The sequence below is a fragment of the Mus caroli genome, chromosome 9, assembly GCF_900094665.2.
Source record: "Mus caroli chromosome 9, CAROLI_EIJ_v1.1, whole genome shotgun sequence".
In the NCBI taxonomy this organism is placed as follows: domain Eukaryota; kingdom Metazoa; phylum Chordata; class Mammalia; order Rodentia; family Muridae; genus Mus; species Mus caroli.
This window is the reverse complement of record NC_034578.1, coordinates 73218647-73224794: the sequence shown is the minus strand read 5'-3', so window position 1 is coordinate 73224794 and position 6148 is coordinate 73218647.

The following is a 6148-nucleotide window of genomic DNA, read 5'->3' as shown; positions in this document are numbered from 1 at the left end:
AGAGAGAGAGAGAGAGAGAGAGAGAGAGAGATAGCATATGTGTGTGTGTTTTATATATATATACACACACATATACGTTTTTATTATCTAGATAAGATTTGGGACACTTTATGAAATAAGAGTGGAGAGTGTGGAAACATATATCTTCTTCCATGTTGCAAAAGAATACTCAATATTCCCCATTTAATATAATATTGGTTGTGGTTCTGTCATAAGTAATATGTAACCTTTACATTTATATTTCCACATAAACAACCATTGTCACACCAGCATTTGTTGAAGAAACTGTCTTTTCTCAATGTACTTTTGACACCTACAGTGCATTTCTACATTTAATTTCTTTAGAACTTTTGTCCTAAAGCCATGTTGTCCTTTTCCTCAAAGGTCTTCCTGTATACATAGAGATGCTATGTGATTTCTGCACTTAATTCTAATTATATGCTGTACTACACTGTCCCATTGATATATGTTGAACCAACCTTTCATCTCTAGGATAAAGCCAACATGTTGGTGAAGGGCAATTATAATGTGTTCTTGAGATCAATTTCCAAGTATTTTGTTCTGAAGCTCTTTATCTATGTTCATCAGGTAAGTTGGATTATAGGTATTGTCTTTTTCTGTGCCCTTATCACTCTTTGGTTTGGTAATAATACGGACTGTGAACTCTTAGTTTAAGAGGGCCCCTTCTCTTTCTACTTTGTGAAACAGTTCTTTTATTTTGTACACATTTCATCCTTTTAATTTATTCTTTGGTGAACCTCATGTGTGAGTACTGAATTTCTATTATTCTCTTTCTTTACAATCTTTAAATTCATGACCGCTTCTTCTTTAATGATCATTGTCACATATGTGTGTGTGTAAATAAGTGCTGAGTTCGTTCAGTGTTGCTGACATGTCTATGTGTTTGGGCTGACCATTTGGGATTGCATCAGGCAACCCTTCCCTGGAGAAGAAGGCCAACTCCTATTGAACATAAGAAGCATTGTTTTTCTTCTTTTCTGAAGGTAAGCAGTGACTCCATCGGGGCTTACTGTTCCCTTTAGGTTAGATATTTAATTATCTGTCCCATCGCCTGTTGTGAACCTATTTGAGCTGTTTACATCTTCTTGATTTAATTTCAGGAGGGCAAATGTGTTTAGAGATTTATCCATTTCCTACTGCTTTTCATTTTTTTAAAGGGGATATAAGTAAGTTTGCAGGATATTTCTTCTCTAATAAAACTTGGTATTTTACTAGAGCCTGTTAGAGCAATTTTTTTAATTTCTAATCTTTTCTATTTTGGTCCCTTATCTTATCTCATGATTAGTATGCATCGGGCTTTGTCAAATTCACTTATCTCTTCAAATAATTAACTTCTGGACAGATTCTGTGCATTGTTCCTTTGGTTTCCACTTCCCCCAATCTTTAATAGTTCTTGCTGTCTGTTGTATTTGTGGTAGGCTTGTTACTGTTTCTGGGACCTTGTGGCACATCATTCGAATATTTGTTTCTTCTCTTTCTGACTTTTTAATGGCAGTACTTACAGATGACAACTTTCCTCTTAATCCTGACTAAGCCACATCTCAGACACCTGAAAAAGTCATACCATTATTTTCTCTGCTTTTATGGTTTTTAGAATGTCCTTACTGGTTCTTCAGTGGCCCACAAGTGTTCTTTCTAAAGTATATTGCTTTGCTTCCAGTCACTTGTATTGCTTCCATGTGTATTCACTGTTTTACTCACTACTGTGTTGATCTGCAGCAACATAAAGAGAAAACATCCTCACAGACAGCGGGGAGGGGAGCTTATAAATCTCAAGTGGGCAGCATTAACCCTCACACTGCGGGTTCTCTAATGTTGAGTTCTACATTTGATTCTTTTGTACTTTTAAATACTTGCTTGGAAGCCTATAATTAGTTTTAGGGAGGGTTTTATGTACCATTATGAATAATGTATATTCCCTGCAAGTTGGATGAAATATGCTATAAATATCTATTAAGTCCAGTTGAGTTATGTTATAAATTTTCACTTTTAGTTTTTGGGTTTAGAAGATCTATCTAATGATAAATATGAAGTGTAGCAGTCTCTGGCCATTACTATAATTATTATAGCAAGATTTAGCTGATGTCTCAGTCAGGCCTTTTAGTGTTTGTCTTATGAAAAAATTAGGATCCCTGATATTCAATGCATAAGTATTTGCATTTGTTTATTTTTTAAATATGTAGTGGTCTTCATATTTCCTTGATAATTTTGTGTTTGATATCTTTTCTATCAAGTATTTTAATAGTCATACCAACTTTTTCTTGGCTTCTGTTGGCTGTGTGGATATTTTTCCCTTCTTCTCTCCCTCTCAATTTGTACTTATCTGTGCCTCAAGGGGCCAACAATTCATTTATTCATTTTAGAGCGTTTGCAAATTGGTCTCAAGGAGAAAGGCTGTGGCTCCATCTTCCCATATCTAACTAGGGTTGGAAGAATGCCTGTCTAGCCCCTTTGTTGTTTGGTTTCTTAATGTTCAGGACATTTCAACATACGCTCACCATCCCATGACCTAAATTATACAGCTTTGCTCCTCTCTGGTAAAATGGGCACAGTCTAGCTTCGTCAGACTCATAGAGGTTCTTCCTGATATGAATTTTCAACTTAAAAATAGTTTATGTTAAAAAATATATGTCAAAATTAAACTTGTCACCGCTATCAGATGGTGCCACCTGGGGCTTCATTAGCAACAGACTTCCAGATAGGCTTTTAGAAGCTAACCATAGATACAAAAAACGCAAAGAACTAATTTCTACCTTTTGTCATCTCAAGACCTATCACAGAAAATGGTATTTTAGCAAAGTTTTCTATAGGTGTTAGCAATATTTTTATTACTCTTCAGTATTTTGAATTCATCCTAATATTAACCATGGGTAGGTCTGTCTTCTATTGCAGAGGAAGTGTGTGTATGTGTGTGTTTATTTGTGTTTGTGTATTTATACACCATAATAGCACTCTAGAGAAACATTCCTAGGGTTGGAAGGATAACAAGTCAATCTGTAGCCTGCTCCATCCCACCTTTGTAAATATACAAAATGTCATGGCCAATAGTATGTGCAACCATCTCCACTCGACTTTTAACTTTCTTCTAATAGCTTTACTTATTACCTCTATTTCTTCATTTTCCTCCACTTCGTGCTATGTTATTTTTTATGATTGCATTTGGCACTATAATGACAGTTTGAATAAACAATAAATGAATAAAATCATTTAGAAAACCAGGAATTTAAAAGTACTAGAAAATTCAAAGATATGAGTGTTAAGCAAAACTGAGGGGAAAAATACAAATGTACTTATATGCATATAGTTTCAGGAAGTCAATTTTTTAGAGTTTCTAAAACTATATCACAGATACAAGACTTTAATTTTAAGATATGGAAAAAAACAAATGCATATCTAGAGTTTTCATCTCAAAGATGATGCCTTGTGTAAGAGCTGTCATGTCCAAATTTCTCTGAGGATGGACTAGGTTATTTTTGTCCAGACCTCAGCTGAAGTGTGAGTCACCTTTGTTTATGGATCTTGGCACTCCCAGGTATGCTCTAATCATCCAGTACATGATATAACATACAGATAACTTTTATTTAGAATTTTTTTCCAAAAACTGTTTTTGACGTTTTATGTTTATTTAGTTCTCGTTCTCTTGATGTTTTCTTGATATCTTGAGGTATATCTCAGTCATTGTGATGGTTGCTGTTAATCACCAACTAGAATAATCTGAGTAAATGGTCTCTAGGAAACTGCTTTAACTTTCCTAACTGCTGCTGAGAGATCTATTCACTGTGGGTGACACCGTTTCATGACTATGCTCCTAAACTATATTTGTGGACAGAATGGGCTGAAGAAGAACACAAATCCATTGATCTCCATTCCTGTGGGTATTTCCAGCTACTTCAAGCTCCCGTCATCTTGACTTCCTCTATCATAATAGACCATAATCTTGAATGTTATGCCCCATAAGCCCCTTCTCCCTTAGGTTATGTCTGTTATGGCTCCCTTAAGTTGCGGCTATCAGGAAAACAAAGCTACAATAAACTAATACAGTTACAATTTTCTTAAGGTTAAAAGGTAAATATATTTGAAGTAAGTATAGTTGTCTTTTTAATGTTACTAATTCATTAGGCGCTTTGGTGTCCCTTAAGTACATTATAGTACTACTTTTCTTCTCAAGTCAAGGTAGAACTTGGCATTTTTCGTTCTATTAAGATGTACTTACTTGCAGAGAGGGAACAGGTTATATTCAAATGATTTATGTGCCAGCTCACTGCCTCTCAAACATAGCCTTTTAAAATCGGTTCCTTATTAACTAAGAAGGTAAAAGGTCTCTGCTCAGCTTGTTATTTCATTTAATTATTTTAAGTGTTAAGAACAAGGTAAGATGAAGCTAATGTCCCACTCAGCATTATTTTGAAAGACTTATTTCTATTTTTTACATACTGTGTATGTCTATGTGTGCATGGCACCTGGGTGAGAGTGCCAAGAGAGGTGAGAAGATGGCATCGGGTCCCCTTGATCTGGAGTTACAGGTGGTTGTAAGACCCCTAATGTGGGTGCTGAAACCAAACATGTTCCCTCTGGAAAAGCATCAGTACTCTTAATCATTGAACCATCTCTCCAGAAACCCTTGGTTGCACTCACTGCTAAGAACTTCACATAGCCTAGAGTTACTTTAAAAACATCTTGGAGTGGTTGTCTAGGAGGTTGTTCCTTGGACATATCTGTGATGTATTGTTTCAATTGGCTTAATTGGTGCAGAAGGACCTCGCCAGCTCTGGGAAGTATAATCCCCAGGCAGGTGGTCCTGGGTTGTATAGGAAAGCTAGCTGACCATGAGTCTGAAAGCAAGCCAGAGAGTGAGCCAGCAAATGGCATTCCTCCTTATGCTTCCATTTCTAGCCTTGAGTTTGCCCTGATTCCCCTTTACAATGAATTATAACCTAGAAATGTGAGCCAAATTCCCCGTTCTCTCTAAATTGCATTGGCCAGAGTGTTTTATCAGGACATCAAACTAAAATTAGAATAGATAGTACCAAAAAATTACAGTGTTTCCTATTTAGCTAGACAATATTTAAAAATGTTTATCATCAAGAGGATTCAATTCTTATCCATATCCACCCAATGCAAAGAATATTTTAAGTTTGGAAATAAAGTTAAATGAAAAAATAAACAAATGTCTTGTTCTGGATAAAAGCACTTCTTTGAGTTTACAAGCAGATGGAAGGAAGGCTGCTCTGGGCTGAAGTAACACATTCACAATGAGAAGAAAAGGGTATTCTCTTGCCAGGAGTTGCACATCATTTAAAAAGAAAATAGGCTCTGGCAGGAAATGGCATCAGACACGTGAAAACTGATGGACAGGCAAAAGGAAATGTGAAACTCATGCTATGAAATAAAAGTCGAACAGCGACGGACTGGCAAGGAGGATTTGCATGCTGGAGCAGGCATCAGCAGCCCTGTCACCTGGGGATTTCAAACCTAAACATTGTAGTTTAGATAGACATCAGATAGGATTCTACAAAATGTAGTGTGTGTGTGTGTGTGTGTGTGTGTGTGTGTGTGTGTGTGTTCCCTAAATGTATGTCGGCACCATATGTGAGGTCAGTAGAGGGCATCAGATCCCCTGGAACGATAGTAACTGATATTTATAAGTGCTCTACAGTGCTGGGAGTAAAATCCCCATCCTCCCTGAGAGCAGCCAGTGCTCTTAAACATTAAGCCAACTCTGCAGCCTTAACAAGTGTAATTCACACCTAAAACAAAGCAGTGGCAAAGAGACTGGACACAGACATAGTAACTTTAATATCTAGGTAAAATTTGGGAGATAAGAGAGATCACTTTGTGATAAAGGTACATTGATCTTGGCCATGATCCACTTAAACAGAAGTGCTCCCCCAAGAGCTGACAGTGTTAAGACTTCAAATGCCTCTTCCGGTCAGAAAAGCACCTGGGAAGCTAGGGCGCAGGGTCCGCAGACACTCGCCAGCTACCCACAACACCCTCCACAGGATCTTAAGACTTCTGGTGAGTGGAAAACAGCTTCTGCTCCAATCCAATTGCGCGGGGGACCTGAGACTGCATTAGTTAGGGAAGCAGAAACCGGCCTGAGTAGGGCCACAGGCCTCATCCGGCC